Source organism: Chiloscyllium plagiosum, chromosome 5 (assembly GCF_004010195.1).
Source record: "Chiloscyllium plagiosum isolate BGI_BamShark_2017 chromosome 5, ASM401019v2, whole genome shotgun sequence".
NCBI classification, from domain to species: Eukaryota; Metazoa; Chordata; class Chondrichthyes; order Orectolobiformes; family Hemiscylliidae; genus Chiloscyllium; species Chiloscyllium plagiosum.
In genome coordinates, this window is record NC_057714.1 from 111,180,189 (window position 1) to 111,200,077 (window position 19,889).

At 46.6% G+C, this 19,889-nt stretch overlaps 1 long non-coding RNA gene across 1 annotated transcript; it reads left to right on the forward strand.

The window, feature by feature from the left end:
- The first annotated feature begins 166 nt into the window (after positions 1-166).
- LOC122550142 lies at positions 167-10,974 on the forward strand. The gene is made up of 3 exons (XR_006311746.1): positions 167-1,217; positions 6,216-6,342; positions 10,224-10,974. It is a non-coding gene; the product is annotated as an uncharacterized LOC122550142 (long non-coding RNA).
- Positions 10,975-19,889: the final 8,915 nt, after the last annotated feature.

The following is a 19,889-nucleotide window of genomic DNA, read 5'->3' on the forward strand; positions in this document are numbered from 1 at the left end:
GGAGGGCGGTTCAATTTCCGTGGCGCTTTTAAACATTTGCATTCCAGTGATTTCAGATTACTCGCCGCCAACGGGCCAGCTTTCTCTCTCTCTCTCTTAAAGCGGGCAGCACACTTTTATTAGCCTTGTATGTATTGGGGTGGGGTGGGGTGGGGTGGGTGTGTTTTTAAGAAAGCAGAAATTTTGCGCTCCTTAGAATCTGTACTTGCCACAAGACGATAACACTTGAAGGAAGTGAGTAGGGTTTTTTTTTGTAAATGAATGAGTGACAGTTTCGTTCAGGTGATGGTCACCCCTTCTCCTCTTCTCTCTCTTTAGTAATTTCATCCCCTTAACCCCCCGCCCCCCCATTTCACAGATTAAACAGACCTTTAGACTGAGAAATAGCAACTGAATACAGTCTGAGACGCCGCTACTTTCAAGTGGGTCTGGGTGGGTTACCCTTCGGAGGGTCGGTGTGGACTTGTTGGACCGAAGGGCCTGTTTCTGCACTGGAGGGAATCTGATCTAACTCTGTCTCTCGGTATTTCTGATTTGGAGGTGCCGGTGTAGCACGGGGGTCATCTCGGTATTTCGATCTCATCGCATTCCCATTTTGGTGTCAAGCGGGAAGTTTGTACACTTGACACACAATTCTGTGTGTGTTTTGTAAATGGAATCACCCGCCTTAAATACCTTCTCGCCGAGCACCTGACAGAACCGTAGGCTTGTCCAGCGCCAAAAGAGGCCCCTCGTTCCATCCAGTCTGTGCTAACCTCTCTGCATTAATCCCACTTTCCAGCTCTTGGCCCCTAGCCTGGAATGGCTCGATGTTTGAAGTGCTCATTCCAAATCTGTGAGAGGTTCCCATCTCTACTATCCGCTCAGGCAATGCAATCCACTTTCCTTGGAAATCAAAATCCTCAAATCCCTTCTAAACCTCCTGCCTTACACTTTAAAGTGAGACTGTCTTCTAATTGACCCCTCAATCAAGCTGCTTCCCATCCACCGTGTCCATTCCCCACGTGGTCTTATACACCTCCACCAGCTTCCCCTCTCGACCTTCTCCACTCTAGAGAATATAACTTGAGCTTATCCAGCCTCTCTGCGTAGGCAAGATGCTCTATCCCAGGCGCCATCCTTGGGAATGTCCTCTGCACCCACTCCAGTGCCGTGTGCAGAGGATTTGTGGTGGAAAGCAACTGATGGAGACTGGTTCAACTGAGGCATCCAGAAGGGTATGTTGGATGATCGTTCTGGATAGAAAGGGAATGGGCAGGAGATTGGCAGTGGGTAATGATAACTATGTGTGGGCACAATGGACCCAGTAGCCTCCTCCTGCCATTTCTGTGATTCTGTGCTTATTCAATGACACGTTTACTTAACGATGAGGGAAATGGTGGCTCCAATCGAGACCGTGATGTGTCCAGTTGTATCTGTTAATTTGAATGTTTCAACTTTGCCCATCTCGCGACAGTCGCTGTAATCCATACACTTTGCAACATCACAGGCAGACGACAGAGATGTTTCCCACTGACATTACAAACCAGCAGCTGGTCACAACCTCTGGGTGTTCCAGGTCATTTACGTACAAACATATGAATTAGTACCAGGAACAACTATTCAGCTGCTCAAGCCTCCTCCATCAGTCATTATGATCATGGTTAATCTGACTGTATTCTGCATTCCTGCTATTTACCTGGAAAATATCCAAAGTACAGAAACAGGCCCTTCAGCCCTCCAAGCCTGCGCTGATCCAGATCCTCTATCTAAACCTGTCACCTATTTTCTAAGGATCTGTATCCCTCTGCTCCCTGCCCATTCATGTATCTGTCCAGATACATCTTAAATGACGTTATCGTGCCCGTCTCTACCACCTCCGCTGGCAATGCGTTCCAGGCACCCGCCACCCTCTGCATAAAGAATTCCCCACGCATATCTCCCCTAAACTTTTCCCCGCTCACCTTAAACTCGTGACCCCTAGTAATTGAGTCCCCCACTCTGGGAAAAAGCTTCTTGCTATCCACCCTGTCAATACCTCTCATGGTTTTGTAGACCTCAATCACATCCCCCCTCAACCTCCATCTTTCTAATAAAAATAATCCTAACCTACTCAACCTCTCTTCATAGCGAGCACCTTCCATCCCAGGCAACATCCTGGTGAACCTCCTCTGCACCCTCTCCAAAGCACCCACATCCTTCTGGTAATGTGGCGACCAGAACTGTACACAGTACTCTAAATGTAGCCGAACCAAAGTCCTATACAACTGTAACATAAGCTGCCAACTCTTGTACTCAATACCCTGGAAAGCATGCTGTATGCCTTCTTGACCACTCTACTGACCTGTGTTGCCACCTTCAGGGTACAATAGACCGGAACACCCAGATCTCTCTAGACGTCAACTTTCCCCAAAGTTCCAAAGCTTTGTGATACCCTGAGAGTAAAAAAAATCTCCTCATCAATGTTTTCAACAGTGAACAGTGGGTTTGAAAGCAGGGATAAGAGTCTTAAGATCTTAAAATTAAGACCCTGTTTAGGTTGGAGAGCACAGGGATGGTAGGAGAATGGGATTTGATGAGATTTAGCACATTATCAGCAGAGTTTCAGATGACCTTACATTTCTGGAGGGTATAATGTGGGAAGACTAGCCTGGGTGCATGGGAATGGTTGAGTCCAGAGGTAACAAAGGCATTGATGAGGATTTGAGTAACAGATGGGCAGTTTTGGAATAAAATGGTTTTGCTTTGATGACAAGCAGAGGTCTTAGAGATGGCATGGATTAAAAATTCAGAAGCTCATTTTGGGGTCAATATGACGAGGTTATTAACTCAAACAGGGCGATGGACTGAGTCATGGAGTCATACAGATGTCCAGCACAGGAACAGACTCTTTGGTCCAACTTGTCCATGCCAACTAGAACTCCTAAATAAATCTAGTCCCATTTGTCAATATTTGGCCCATATTCCTCTATAAATCCTTCCTATTCATACACCCATCCCAAATGCCTTTTAAATGTTGTAATATCCCAAATGCCTTTTAAATGTTGTAATTGTACCAGCCTCCACCACTTCCTCTGGCACTACGCATACCACCTTTTGTGTGAAAAAGCTACCCCTTAGGTCCCTTTTTAAATCTTTCCCCTCTCACCCTAAACCTGTGCCATCTACTTTTGGACTCCCCTACCTTGGGGGAAATACCGTGACTATTTGCCCTATCCATGTTTTTATGAACCTCTATAAGGTCACCCTACAGCCTCCAGTGTTCCAGGGAAAACAGCCCCAGCCTATTCAGTCTCTCTCTATAGTTCGAATCCTCCAACCCTGGCAACATCTTTGTGAATCTTTTTTAACCCTTACAACAGCATTTTTCCTATGGCAGGGAGACCAGAACTGAACGCAGTATTCCAAAAGTGGCCTAACCAATGTCTGTACGGCCATAACATGACATCCTCACTCCGATACTCAATGCAGTTAATGGCTAGGATGGGAAGTTTGTGTGGGAAACAGGAGGCAGTGCTTGACTCTTCCCAACATTTAGTTGATGGGAAGTTTTGCTCATTTAGTGCTGGAGATCTGAGAAGCAGTTTGACAATGTTAGTGAAGGGGACAGGCGAGTTGGTGGCAATGTTGAGTTGGGTGCCAGGGTTGAGTTGTGTGTAAACCAGGTGAGGTTGGTGTGGGACAGCTAGTTAATGTGAAATAGGAGAGGGGGAGCGGTTCCAAGGATCCATCGTTGGTGGTCACCAGAGGTGACAGCGTGGAAGGAAGAAGAGATGCAAGGAATGGTCTGGCTTGAAGAAGGGATTTCCTGGAGTGGGCGACAGCTGGATGACAGTGGAGACATAATCACGATGATGAAGACGACAGAAAGACCTACGAGGACAACGATCATAGAATACCCACAGTTTATAAGCAGGCCATTCGGCCCATCAAGTCCACATCGACCACCACCCTCTCCGAAGAGCATCCCACTCAGAAACCACACCCTCCCCCCACCCCACCCTTCCATCCCTGAAACCCACCTAGCCTACTGGATACTACGGATAATTTCCCATGGCCAATCCACCTAACCTGCACATCTTTGGATTGTGGGAGGGAACGGGAGCACCCGGAGGAAACGCACGCAGACATGGGGAGAATGTGTAAACAAAGGAACGTCGATTCTCCTGCTCCTTGGATGCTGCCTGACCTGCTGCACTTTTCCAGCAACACAGTTTTCAGCTCTGATCTCCAGCATCTGCAGTCCTCACTTTCTCCTAGAATGTGCAAACACCCAGTCAGGATGAAATTGAACCTGGGTCCCTGGTGCTGTGAGGCAGCAGTGCTAAGCACTGAGCCACCGTGCCGCCCAAATAGGAGAGAGATTTTCACACCTGGCGTTCTCAGAAAGATTTGAAAATCACCGTCAAGGACTTTGAGAGGAAAGGGAGGTTGCAATTGGGGTGATAGCAAAGGCAAGGTTTTATCAGGTGGGGGTCGCGGATTTGCTGACAGACCCCCACTTGTACAGAAAGATCCAGAAGGACCACGGTCATAGGATGCATACAGTTTAACAGCAGGGCAAAAGTGGGTACTGCAGATACTGGAGATGAGAGCTTAGATTAGAGTGATGCTGGAAAAGCACAGCAGGTCAGGCAGCATCCGAGGAGCAGGAAAATCAATGTTTCGGGCAAAAGCTTTTCCAGCACTACTCCAACCTAGACCACAGGTTAACAGCAGACCATTTGGCCCATCAAGTCCATGTCGATCCCCAAAGAGCATCACACCCAGACACCAACCCCCTCACCCCCATCCCTGTAACCCTACATTTCCCATGGCTAACTCATCCATGTGGGTAATTCAACCTGGCCAATCCAGGGTAGAAACAATGATTGCAGGTGCTGGAAACCAGAATCTGGATTAGAGTGGTGCTGGAAAAGCACAGCAGTTCAGGCAGCATCCGAGGGGTAGGAAAATCAATGTTTTGGGAAAAAGCCTGTTGAAGGGCTTTTGCCCGAAACGTTGATTTTCCTGCTCCTCGGGTGCTGCCTGAACTGCTGTGCTTTTCCAGCACCACTCTAACCTGGCCAATCCAGCTAACCTGCACATCTTTGAATTCTGGGTACTTTGGACTTGGCTGGAGGTAAGAGTCAAGGAGACAGACCAGTGACCGAAACAACGTAAAGGTGAAAGGTCTTCAAACCGGAACCCCAACAACAAACACCTCGATTTGGACCCCATTTACCAACCTCTTGAGAGAAACAACCGGAAATTACATCACCCACCTTAGCAGACCATGACACATAAATAAAAAGTGGGACAGAACACCAGCGCTTCAATGGAGGCTCACTGATTGATGTTACCTAGTATGGTGATGAAACGTCTGAAATTAAACCTGCCAGCTCAGCGAGCAAACTTAAAACCTGTAAAGATGAAAGCGTACAAACTCAGGAAATTCCTGACCACGGGCTGAAGCAGTAACCCCGCCCCCCAGCTGCTGCCCTATCCCACTGAGGATTGAACAGCTGAGGACAGGGGGTGTGTCGGAAAGCAAGTTCCTTCAGGTGTGGAAGTAATGGGGCTGGTATTGTCGCCAACAAAAGAAAGAAGAACTAACTGTGCAACAGTTCAGAACAACACACTACACTCAACCGAATGGGAAATGGCCACTTACGTGAGTGCTCAGGGCTCGGAGGTTTAGGGTGAGAGGGGACAGATATAAAAGAGACCTAAGGGGCAACGTTTTCAAACACAGAGGGTGGTGCGTGTGTGGAATGGGCTGCCAGAGGAAGTGGTGGAGGTTGGTACAATTGCAACATTTAAAAGGCATCTGATTGGGTCTATGAATAGAAAGGGTTTGGAGGGATATGGGCTGGGTGCTGGCAGGTGGGACTAGATTGGGTCAGTATATCTGGTCGGCATGGACTGGTTGGACCGAAGGGTCTGTTTCCATGCTGTACATCTTTATGACTCTACACCTAATTCCTCTTCCCTACTCCCAGCCCCACTACCTTCTGCCAAGCATCCCCTGCCCCTCTCCCAACCCTCCTTCACTGTCCATAACACCGCTACAAGGGTGCCTACAATAATGGACTGGTACATAGATGTCAAGTTAATGACTGAAATTATTTCAAGCCCGTTTCTGCAGCTAATTGCCTTTGTTCATTCATAAAGACCATTTGCTCTGAACTGCAGTTGATGTTTGAAAATTACACTTTCTGGATTTGAGTTAGCATTTTCCATCCCTTTCATTACAGTTTAACCATAGGCACGAAACAGCATGATTGAAAAGAAAAATGATGAGAGAAACTAGAAGCAGCAGGTGAAGAGGAACCATTCTGCAGCATCCATGTATCAGGAACAGGCCATTTGGATATTGATTCAGTAAGGTCCAGGCTGACTTGGGTTAGATTCTGAATTCCACGTTCTCACCTACCCCAGATAGCCTTTGACGCTCTCGCCTGTACGAACATAAGTGGTTGCTGGTGTAAACCACCCCCCACCCCAGCTGCAGGTTTGCAAGCACATCAGAGCTTTGTTCTGAAAATGTTCAGGGTTAAAGCCTGTACGTACAGACCCGTCAGATTAACCTTACCTTTAGGAAATCTTTAGTTTCTACCCTACTGTTGTTAGAATACTGAATGGACTCACAAACTCTTAACACTCGCCTGTACCTGTGTTTTGGCTTTTGCCGCTGTTTACCTATTATTTACTATCTATGCTACTTAACTCTGTGATCTGCCTGTATTGCTCGCAAAACAAAGCTTTTCACTGTGCCTCGGGACAGGTGAAAGTAAATTCAAATTCAAATTCATCTTTTAGAAAGAATAACACTGGATAGAAGTAACCTTCACTTGGACAAATGGGGGACAGCTTTGTTAGGAATATATCATGCTGACTGATTTGATTGAGCCTTTCTAAGTGGTTACAGTAGGAGTTGAGAAGGGTAACACGGTTAATGTGTTGTTCACAGACTTCGAAAAGGTATTTTGCAAAGTACCATGTAATAAGCTTGTCGGCAAAGTTGAACCTCACAGAATGAAAGGTTCAGTGACAGCATAGCCAGGATGGTGACTGAGTGACAGGAAAGGAAGATTAATGGCAAACATTTCTTTTCGGGACTGGGGGGGTCAGTACCTAATGGGGTTCCACAAGTCTGCTATTAGGACCTTGGCATGTCTTGATCTGTATTAATAACCCAGACCTGGGTGTGGGGCACACTGTCAAAATATGCAGGTGATACAAAATCTGGAAGTGTTGTGAACCATGGGGAAGATAGAGAAGGGACTTCAAATAAAGTCACAGAGATGTACACCACAGAAACAAGACTCTCCAATCCAACCCAATAACCTAAACCCCTCCCTATTCATACACTCATCCAAATGCCTTTAAATCTTGTAATTGTACCAGCCTCCCCCATCTCAGAATAAAATCCCTACAGTGTGGAAACCGGCCATTCGGCCCAACAAGTCCATACTGACCCTCTGAAGAGTAACCCACCCAGACCCATTCCCCTTCCCTATAACTCTACGTTTCCCATGACTCATGCACCTGAACACTATGGGCAATTTAGCATGACAAATTCACCTAACCTGCACATCTTTGGACTGTGGAAGGAAACCAGAGGGAACCCAAGCAGACACGGGGAGAATGTGCAAACTCCACACAGACAGTTGCCCGAGGCTAGAATCGAACCTGGGTCCCTGGTGCTGTGAGGAGCAGTGCTAACCACTGAGCCACCATACCATCCATCTCCACTTGCAGCTCATTCCATACACACACACCACCCTCTGCGTGGAAAAAGCTGCCCCTTAGATCCCTTTTTATATCTTTCCTCCCTCATCTTAAGCCTATGCCCTCTACTTTTGGACTCCCCTATCCTGGGAGAAAGACCTTAGCTATTCATAGAATCCATACAGTATGGACAGCAGTTACTAAACAATCCTGATTGTAGTAAGGTTTACGCTAAGAAGGAATTTATGAATAACAGGTGCCCTCCCCCGGTCCTGAACCTGCATCGGTCAAAATAGTGCAAAGCCTGGAATGGGCTGAGATCCCAGCACACTGGATCAGTCCCATCATCTTCTGGTCCTTGCTCCTGAGGTGAAAGTGAGGACTGCAGATGCTGGAGATCAGAGACAAGATCAGAGTGGTGCTGGAAAAGCACAGCAGGTCAGGCAGCATCCGAGGAGCAGGACAATCGACCTTCTGTGCGCTTGCCTGAAACGTCGATTTCCAGGCTCCTCGGATGCCGCCTGGCCTGCTGTTCCTTTCTAGCACCACTCTAATCTTGTCTCTTTGTTCCTGACCTTTGTGGGGGTCTGAGACTTTAGTCCAAGTGCTCCAATAATTTCATTCTTCATGAAACACCTTTTATTTTAGGGTGAAAGGCAAGGCAGGTAGGTGTAGGGAATGCTAGATGACAAGACAAATGGAGGTTTTGGTTAAGAGAAAGAATTATATGTCAGGTATAGACAGGAGAGATTGAGTGAATCCTTAGAAGAGTATAAAAATAATAGGAGTATACTTAAGGGGGAAATCAGGAGGGCAAAAAGGGGACATGAGATAGCTTTGGTAAATATGGTTAAGGAGAATCCAAAGAATTTTTATTAATACATTAAGAGCAAAAGGGTAATTAGGGAGAGAATAGGGCCCCTCAAAGATCAGCAAGGCAGCCTTTGTGTGGAGCCACAGGAAGTGGGGAAGATACTAAGCGAGTATTTTACATCAATGTTTACTGTGGAGAAGGACATGGAATGTATAGAATGTGGGAAAATAGATGGTGACATCTTGCAAAATGTCCAGGAGGAAATGCTGGGTGTCTTGAAATGCATAAAAGTGGATAAATCCCCAGGACCTGATCAGATGTACCCTGGAACTCTGTGGGAAGCTAGGGAAGTGATTGCTGGGCCTCTTGCTGAGATATTTGTATCATTGATAGTCACAGGTGAAGTGCCAGAAGACTGGAGGTTGGCTAACGTGGTGCCACTGTTTAAGAAAGTTGGTAAGGAAAAACCAGGGAACTATAGACCAGTGAGCCTGACATCGGTGGTGGACAAGTAGTTGGAGAGTATCATGAGGGACAGGACTTATACCTATTTGGAAAGGCAAGGATTGATTAGGCATAGTCAACATGGCTTTGTGCGTGGGAAATCATGTCTCACTAACTTGATTTTTTTGAACAAAGAAGATTGATGAGGGCAGAGTGGTAGACATGATCTATATGGATATTGATCCACAAGGATTGGTGCTGGGGCCTCTACTTTTCATCATTTATATAAATGATTTGGATGTGAGCTTAAGAGGTACAATTAGTAAGTTTGCAGATGACACCAGTAAGTTTGCAGATGACACCAAAATTGGAGGTGTAATGGACAGCGAAGAGGGTTACCTCAGATGGGCTGAGGAGTGGCAGAGTTTAATTTAGATAAATATGGGGTGCTGCATTTTGGGATGGTAAGGTCCTGGGGCGTGTTGCTGAACAAAGAGACCTTGGAGTACAGGTTCATAGCTCCTTGAAATTAGAGGTGCAGATAAGTAGGATAGTGAAGGCGGCGTTTGGTATGCTTTCCTTTATCGGTCAGAGTGTTGAGTACAGGAGTTGGGAGGTCATGTTGCGGCTGTACAGGACATTGGTTAGGCCATTTTTGCAATATTGTGTGCAATTCTGGTCTCTTTCCTATCAGAAGGATGTTGTTAAATTTGAAAGGATTCAGAAAAGATTTACAAGGATGTTGTCAGGGTTGAAGGATTTGAGCTACAGGGAGAGGCTGAACAGGCTGGGGCTGTTTTCCCTGGAGCGTCTGAGGCTGAAGGGTGACCTTATAGAAGTTTATAAAATCATGAAGGGCATGGATAGGGTAAATAGGCAAAGTCTTTTTCCTGGGGTGAGAGTGTTCAGAACTAGAGGGAACAGGTTTAGGGTGAGAGGGGAAAGATTTAAAAGAGACCTAAGGGGCAACTTTTTCACTCAGAGGGTGGGATGTGTATGAAATGAGCTGCCAGAGGATGTGGTGGAGGCTGGTACAATTACAGCATTTAAAAGGTATCTGGATGGGGATATGAATAGGAAGGGTTCACAGAGATGAGGTCAGATTGGGATGTCTGGTTAGTGCAGATAAGTTGGACCGAAAGGTTTATTTCCGTGCTGTATGACTCTATGTCTCTAAAATGTTAATTTACAAAGCGTATAATGTTCAAGCAATCTGTTTGTCCACCTTCTGGGTTAGTGTTAACCTTGCTTTGCTTTGCTTTTCTGATCTCAGTATGAAGTGCAAATGTGAATTACTCACACCACTGCTGCCAGTCAACATCCTGTGGGCTACCATTAACTAGAAACTGCACCAGGCTTGCCATATAAAGACTGTGGCTAAAAGACAGCGCAGAGGCTGGGGTGCTGCTGTAGGTAACTCACCACCTGGCTCCCCAAAGCCTGTCTACCGCTGATAAGCTCAAGTTAGGAGTGGATGGAATACAGTAGTTCCCACCCCACCCCGTACCCGTGGGGGATATGTTCCAGGACCTACTATGGAAGCCCAAAACCGCGGATAGGAGTGAACCCATTCATTTCAATGTACCTTCCTGGCAGCCTCCTGGTACCTGATTCCGGGACGTTCCCTATAATATATCCCGGCCGCGGTAAACCACGGGTAACTGAAACCGCGGAAAACGATTCGGCGGATGTAGGGGTCGCCCTGTACTTTCCACTTGGTTGGATGAGCGGACTTCCAAGAAACTTGACACCATCCAGGACAAAGACCATTCACCAACCAAAGCATTCAGTCCCTGCACCGACCGTTGCAACAACACATACCATCTGTGAGATGCACTCACCAGACCCTCCGTCAGCACCTTCCAAACCCATGGCCACCACTACCTGGAACTTCATAGCTTTCGCATAAGTTGAACAAACCTTTGATCTTTTGCTTATAAATTCTGCGTCCGATGTATTCTCTCTCAGGAGCTGCCTTAGGAAGGAACGGGGGCTCTGAAAGCTTGCGGTTTCAAATAAACCTGTTGGACCATAACCTGGTGTCATGTGCTTTTTGACTTAGTCCAGCCCAGTCCAACACCGGCACCTCCACATTGTAGCAGGACAAGGGCAGCCTCTGCGAATTATCCTCCTCTGAAGTCATCCACCATCCTAACTTGGAGATATATCGCTGTTCCTTCACAATTGCTGGGTCAAAATGGTGGAACTCCACAATTTTAACAGCACCTGCATCATGTGGACTGCACTGGCTCAGGAAAGCAGCTCACCACCACTTTCAAGGGCAGTTAGCAATGGACCACAAATACTGGCTCCGTAAGTGAGACCCAGTCCCTGTAGGAGAATTAAAACTCAGTGAAGTACCGTCCAGGGAAGTTGATGGTGGCCATTTTTCTCCATCCAGGAGCATTCCTGTCTGGATTTCAGTACCAGACAAGGTCTAATTAATGCTGGAAGCAGGGCTGCTTCAGAGGCACATCTGCAATCACTTCATATTTAAAAATAGAAAATAAGGTCACATATTGACCAGCTGTTTTAGGAGAGTAACTTTATTTGTCATTTCTACCTTATACAGCTGGTCCAATAAAAACAAGACAGTGTTCCTGCAAGACCAAAGTGCTGTATGAACACACAGACTATACGAGAGTACAATCACACACAGGGCAGCATAAAGTCCATAGACAAATGCAAAACATGCAAGACAGCGCAGTAATTCCTGACAAGACAAGACAAAAGGTGAACAAATTACAGTGTATCAATGAATGATCATTAATGAAACTTTGTTTTAGTAACAATTCAAGAAGTCTCCAAAAATTGCAAATGGAATAGAGTGTGATCATATAGTGTTAAGGAGCCTGATGGCTTGGGGGAAGAAACTATTGCACAGTCTGGCCGTGAGAGACCGGTATCTTCTGCCAGATGGCAGGAGGGAGAAGAGTTTGAGTGAGGGATGTGTGGAGTCTTCCACAATGCCCTCAACCTTTCGGATGCAGCAAGTGGTGTAAATGTCTGTGACGGAGGGAAGAGAGACCCTGATAATCCTCTCAGCTGTCCTCACTACCTTTTGTACAACCTCAGCGTCACAGAGCAGTTCACAGCCAATGACGTACGTCCAGTGCAATATCATTGTTTGGATGTGGAAATGTAGCAGCCATTTTTCGCACAGCAAGATCCCACTTGCCGGTGGTGACGTTTGCCGGGTGATCTTCGGCGATTGTTGGTCAAGGGAATAAACACGAGTGAGGAGACCTGGGGTAACTCTGGGATCATGCTACCTTTGACCTGAGTTGGACAGGGCAGAATGTGTTTCGAGTCAAAGAGCTGTACAGCATGGAAACAGACCCTTCAGTCCAACTCGTCTGCACCAACAAGACATCCCAATCTGCTCTAGTCCCACCTGCCAGCACCCGGCCCATATCCCTCCAAACCCTTCCTATTCATATACCCATCCAGATGCCTTTTAAATGCTGTAATTGTACCAGCCTCCATCACTTTCTCTGGCAGGCCATTCCATACACACACCACCTTCTGCGTGAAAAAGTTACCCCTCAGGCCCTTCTTAAATCTTTCCCCCTCACCTTAAACCTTTGTCCTCCAGTTTTGGGCTCCCCTACCCAGGGAAAAAGACCTTGTCTGTTTACCGTATCCACGCTCCTCATGATTTTATAAACCTCAGTAAAGTCACGCCTCAACTCAAGGGAAAATACCTCTCCCATTAACTGTTGCCTCCAGTCCAGGCAACATCCTTGTAAATCATTTCTGAACCCTCTCGAGTTTAACATCATTCCTATCAAAGAGCGACCAGCATTCTACACAGTATTGTAAAAGTGGGCTCACCAATGTCTTGTGCAGTTGCAACATGACCTCCCAACTCCTGTCCTCAGTGCCCTGACCAATGAAGGCAAGTGTGCCAAATGCCTTCTTCACCACCCTGTCTACCTGCGGGTCCACTTTCTAGGAACTTTGCATCTTCTTTCAAACAGTCAAAATACTAAAGTTAAAGATAGTGCTGATTAATAACAACTTGAGATACGTAAAAGGCTTGTCAGTAGCAACCTTCGATTCAAGGATAAGTTGGGGAGTCAGATGATGAAATACAAATGGAGGGACGTAGGAACAGGATTGATGAATGTCACTCACTGTCAGTTTGGTTCTTCAGTATAAGAGAAGGGGTAGCTGCTGTGAATCATTGAGCGTCACTACTGCACTAGAGAGTGGTTTAAAATAAAAGCAGTCCCCACATGATGTCAAGGAGACTGGTCATCACCAGCTTCTCTAGGATAACTTAGGATCAGCTGTGACTGTCTTCAATGCTAAAGCTGCCTATATCCCATTTTGTCGAAAGATAATCAGATTGCAAACTTAGTGGCATCTTCATTTTACCAGTCTTGATATAGCTTCCATGGTACTAATGTCCTGTACTAATCTACTCTGTAGATAGATGGACCTATAAAATGCTACCAGGACTAGACAGGGTCAGAAGGGTGTTCCCAATGCCTGGGGATTCCAGAACCAGGAGTCACACACTAAGGATAAGGGTAGACCATTTAGAACTGAGATGAGGAGAATTTTTTTTCACCCATAGAGTGGTGAGCCTGTGGAATTCTCTGCCACAGAAAGCACTCGAGGACAAAACATTGAATGTTTTCAAGAGAGAGTTCAATATTGTTCTGGGGGGGCTAAAGGGTATGGGATGAAAGCAGGAGCAGGGGACTGAGTTGGGTGGTCACCCATGATCCTACTGAATGGGTGAGCAGGCTCAAAGGGCCCAATGACCTACTCCTGTTGTTATTTTTTATGTTTCTAATCTATCAAAAAGAATAAGCAGGAGCCACAAAGTTAATATGCAGGTGCAGCAACCTATTTATGGACAGAAATAAAATGATTGCGAGGGAGTAGAATTTAAAATCTGGGATGCTTTGCTGCAATGGTCTTGCGTGTTGGCTGGACCACTCTGGTGGTGCAGTGTACAGTTCTGGTCTCCTTATTCTAGAAAGTGGATGTGGAGCTGTTCAGGGAAGGTTGACTTGATTGATTTCTGGGATGAGGAGGTTATCTTCTTGAGGAAAGATCAAACCAGGCCGGACCTGTATCCATTGGAGCTAGGAAGAATGACAGGTGATCTCAGTGAGACACAAGGTCCTGAGGGGATTTGGCAGGATGGACACTGCTTCCCCTTGTTGGAGAGATGAGGAGCGTGTGTTACAGTTCATAAAGAAACCTTCTTCCCTTTTAAAATGGAGATGCATTGAGTGAGGGTGCAAGGGTTTAAAGGATTAAATCATGAGTCCCAGTTACATAGAGTCATTGAGATATACAGTATAGTTTTGTGGGCGGCACGGTGGCTCAGTGGTTAGCACTGCTGCCTCACAGCGCTGCAGACCCGGGTTCAATTCCCACCTCGGGCGACTGACTGTGTGGAGTTTGCACGTTCTCCCCGTGTCTGCGTGGGTTTCCTCCGGATGCTCCGGTTTCCTCCCACAGTCCAAAGATGTGCAGGTCAGGTGAATTGACCATGCTAAATTGCCTGTAGTGTTAGGTAAGGGGTAAATGTAGGGGTATGGGTGGGTTGTGGGTCGGTGTGGACTTGTTGGGCCGAAGGGCCTGTTTCCACACTGTAATGTAATCTAATCTAATCTAATAAAAAGAAACAGATTCTTTAGTCTGACTTGTCCATGCTGACCAGATATCCTAAATTAATCTAATCCCATCTGCTAGCATTTGGCCTATATCCCTCTAAATCCTTCCTATTCATGTACCCATCCCGATGCCTTTTAACGGTTGTAATTGTACCAGCCTCCACCACTTGCTCTGGCAGCTCATCCATATACACACAACCACCCAAGGCCAGCAGATGGATATCTGCTACTGCAGCAACAGACCAAGCTGACCTGTCGATTAATACAGGGAAAAGGAATACGGCAGCAAATGACGTGAGGTGTTTTTCATGTTCTGACATATAACTTCCCTCAGTGGGTGTCTCTGGAACCATATGGAAGAACAACCGCAAACGTAATCACTCTCTGGTTGCACAAATAATCCCCAGAACAAGATCCTTTATCCAGCTTCACTTTACCATTACACCAAGAGGCAAGAGGTAGAGCCCCATTGAGGACAACTGCGATAATTTGTGCACAGAGTCAATGGACATGGGCAGGGTTCTAAATGGATACTTTGTGCCAGTGTTCTTTAGTGAGAGAGACGACATGGGTTTAGAAATCAGGGAGAAGGGATGTAATACGATTAAAGAAATTAGTGCGGACAGAGAGGAGGTTCTGAGTGGTCTGTTAGGCTTAAAGGTCGACAGAACTCCAGGATTGAATGAAATGTATTCCAGGTTGTTCGGTGAGGTAATGGAGGAAATAACAGATCACTGGGAATAAATTTCAATTCCTCTCTGACCACAGGAGAGGTGCCAAAGGACTACATGGCAACCAAAGTGGTATCATTATTCGTGAAGGGAGCAGGGAGGTAAATTACAGGACAGTCAGTCTAACCTTGAGAGAGTGGGGAAACTATTGGAGGCAATTCTAAGGGACAGAATGAATCTGCTCTTGGAGAGGCAGGGATTAAGCAAGAACAGTCAGCCTGGTTTTGTTAGGGGAGGTCGTGTCTGAGCAACTTTGATTGAATTTTTCAAAGTGGTAGCCAGGTATGTAGATGAGGACAACGCTTTTGAGGTAATCTGATCGGATTTCAGCAAGGCCTTTGATGAGTTCCCATGTGGGAGATTGTTCACGAAGGTAAGAGTCCATGGGAACCAATAAAATCTGACTAATTGGTTCCAGAATTGGCTGAGTGACAGGAAGCAGAGGATGATGGTTCAGGGATTTTTTTGTGACTGAAAGCCTGTGTTCAGTGGGGTTCCATAGCGATCAGTTTGTGGTATATATGAATGATTTAGACTGGGATATGGGGTGGCAAATAGTGAGAAGGATAACCTTAAATTACAGGAGGTTATAGATGAGCTAGTCAGATGGACTGATCAGTGACAAATAGAATTCAATCCGGATAAATGTGGGATGATGCACTTGGGTAGGACAAACAAGGCAAGGTGACCAGTAGATGAACAAGAGCAGCATGGTGGCTCAGTGGTTAGCACTGCTGCCTCACACCACCAGGGTCCCAGGTTCAATTCCAGCCTCGGGTGACTGTCTGTGTGGAGTTTGCACATTCTCCCCGTGTCTGTGTGGGTTTTCTCCCACAGTTCAAAGATGTGTGGGTCAGGTGAATTGGCCATGCTAAATTGCCCGTTGTGTTAGGTGTATTAGTCGGAGGGAAATTGGTGTGTGTGGTTTACTCTTCGGAGGGTTGGTGTGGACTTGTTAGGCCATAGGGCCTGTTTCCACACTGTTATAATCTAATCAAACAGCAGGACCCTGGGAAGTACCAAGAATCAAAGGGGCCTGTTTTTTATGCTAGTGCCTTAAGATATCAGGGCAGGTGGATAAGAAGGCATAAGCAATACTTGCCTTATTAGCCGTGACATAAAGTTTAAGAGCGGTGATTGTAGAATCCCTAAAATCCCAACAATTCCACATTGACCTTCTAAAGAGTAACCCACCCAGACCCATTCCCCTGTCCTATTACTCTTCATTTCCCCAATTAATGCACCTAATCTAAACACCCCTGAATACAATGGGCGATTTAGCATGGCCAATTCACCGAACCTGCACATCTTTGGATTGTGGGAAGAAACTGGAGCCCCCAGAGGGGGCTCATGCAGACACGGGGAGAATGTGCAAACTCCACACAGACAGTCACCTGAGGATGGAATTGAACCCAGGTCCCTGTCGTTGTGAGGTAGCAGTGCTAACCCACTGAGCCACCGTGCCACCATCTCATCTCGCAGCTCATTCCATACACACACCACCCTCTGCTTGGAAAAAGTTGCCCCTTAGGTCCCTTTTTATATCTCTCCCTTCCCTCCTTAAACCTGTGCTGTGAGGCAGCAGTGCTCACCACTGAGCCACCATGATGTTATGCTGGAACTGTCTCACATGTCGCCTAGGTCCCAGCTAGAGCATTGTCTGCAGTTTTGGAATCCCCATTATGGGAGGGATATAACTGCACTGCAGAGGGTTACAGAGGAGATATACCAGGATGTTGCCTGGGATGGAGAGCTTCAGTTATGAAGAGAGAGTGGACGGACTGGGGCTGTTTTCAATGGAGTGAGGAGACTGACGGCGGGGTGGACATGATTGAGATGTATAAAATCATGAGGAGCACAGCTGGGAGGAAATGTTTCCCTTTTGGTTGTGGGATCACTGACTGGAGAGAGGGTAAATGGCAGGAGGTTCAAAGGGGATGTGACGATAAACATTTTCACCTGAAGGTGGTGGGAACCTGGAACTAGCTGCCTGTAAGAGTGGGAGAGGCAGAAACCCTCATCACATCTAAGAAGTATTTAGCTGTGCACGTGTGATGCCAAGGCATACAAAGCTGAGGGCCAGGTGCTGGAAAATGGGGTTGGAACAGTTAGGTGGTTATTTTGGGCTGGCACAGACTCGATGGACCGAAGGGTCCTTTTCTGTACTGTAGACCTGTATGACTCTATAAGGACATGTTGCGATGAGTTTATCGAGATCTGAAATCAGCACAGATTAGATTCCTTACAGAGTGGAAACAGGCCCTTTGGCCCAACAAGTCCACACCGACCCTCCAAAGAGCAACCCACCCCCCTCTGACTAATGTACCTCACACTATGGACAATTTAGCATGGCCAATTCACCTGACTTGCACATCTTTGGACTGTGGAAGGAAACTGGATCACCCAGAGGAAACCCACGCAGACACGGGGAGAACGTGCAAACTCCACACAGACTGTCACCCGAGGCTGGAATCGAACCTGGGTCCCTGGCGCTGTGAGGCAGCTGTGCTAACCACTGAGCCACCATACTGCCCCTAATAGTGGGCCCATTGTGACTGTGCCAACCCTGTGAAAGAATGAATCATTTAGTCGCATTCCCTGGCCCCAAAATGTTTCTCCTCTTCGAGTATTTCTCCAGTTGAAAGTTGCAATTGAATTTTTTTCACTTGGAAGGGTGGATGGATAGATGATAAAATCACCACATGTTGGATTTGAGGGATAATACAAATAACACAAAGTAATCATAATTCTTAACAAGATTCAAGTAATAATGAATAAATTAATCTATACGCTCAAGCACACAAGTTATTGATCTCCTCAGCTTATAGAACTATTGCACACTGCATCTTGTGTTCAAGTTCATAAACATGTGTCAGTGAATGCTCCGAAATGAGATATCATCAGAAACAATAACAGAAGTTGCTGGAAAACGGGTCTAGCAGCATCCAAGGAGAGAAATCAGCGTTAATGTTTCAGCTCCGGTTACCCTTCCTCAGGATATTATCAGCTTGGGATTATGAGGTTCTCAGTCACTGATATGTCAGTGGTGACGTTTATGAATGGGGATTGTGTGTGGTCTTGTGCTCTTTTTTGTCCTGTCTCTTAGAACATAGAACGGTACAGCACAGGAACGAGACCTTCAGCCCACAACGTTGTGTCGAACATGTGGAATGTTATTTATTTGTGGAATGGGCTCTTTCTCTGTCTACCCATTGGACATTCCCAGTGACTAGGAGACAGTAAGGACTGCAGAGTCAGTAGATGCGAAGCTGGAAAAGCACAGCAGGTCAGACAGCATTCAAGGAGCAGGAATGTCAACGTTTCAGCTGAAACCCTTTGTCAGGACTGGGGTGGGGGTGACGATGGGGATGGAAGGATTTTGAAGCTGGTGAAGTCAATATTGAGGCCATCGGGCTGTAGGCTCCCCAGACAAAATATCACGTGTTGGTCTCACTCTGACAGTGGGGGGGTAACCAAGGATGGACATGTCGCCAAGGGATTGGAAAGGGGGAGCTAAAATGGATGGCAACTGGGAGATCGGGTTGGTTGATGTGTGTAGAACCAGTCTCCAAGTCTATGTTTGATCTCCCCAATGTAGAGGAGACCACTTTGGGGGCAACAAATGGAATAAATCAGGTAGGATGGAGTGCAGGTGAAGCTCTGCCAGATCTGGAAGGATTGTTTGGGGACTTGGCCGGAGGTGAGAGGGGAGGTGTAGGGACAGTTGTGGCATCTCTTGCAGCTACAGGGAAAGGCACTGGGTGTTCCCAGTGTGTTCTAGATCATAAATCACTGAGTTAAGAAAATAGTCTGTTCACCTCCCTCTGGTCCTTTGGTCCCCCTCATTCAACATGTGTCCATTGGTTACTGAGAATTACGTGAGTTCAGATTTACTCCAGCCAAACCCTTCATCTTACTGCTTTCTCACTGCCATATGCAAAAGGTTATGCGCAACCTGAGTGTCTTATTTGATGAAAACGAGTGTAAAATTTATAATCCAACAATCCCTCCTCTAAATCACCATCTGGGCCACGTATCCAAGGTTCAGTGGATCAAAATTCAAGAATTTCTTAACACCGTTTTGAGGGACGTTGCTCATTTTTCTCCTTGATTAATGATACAGGGGAGGGAGAGGAAGGAAACTTGATAGGTCGTGGTACCTCTTGCTGCCAGGAGATTTTGCATAAGACAGCAGCAGCCGAGATAGTGGGTTAGCGGTAAGGTCACTGCATCAGTAATGCAGAGACTGTGGGACCGGGCCTCAAGTCTCACTATCTCCCTGGTGAAGTGTGAATTCCAATAATCATGGAACCAAATGATACAATGTAGAAAGAGGTCATTCAGCCCATCGTCAGTAAACAGGCAGGAGGCTGGGGGAACACAGCAAGCCAGGCAGCATCAGGAAGCTGGGGGAACACAGCAAGCCAGGCAGAACCAGGAGGCTGGGGGAACACAGCAAGGCAGGCAGCATCAGGAGGCTGGGGGAACACAGCCAGCCAGGCAGCATCAGGAGGCTGGGAGAACACAGCAAGGCAGGCAGCATCAGGAGGCTGGGGGAGTACAGCAAGGCAG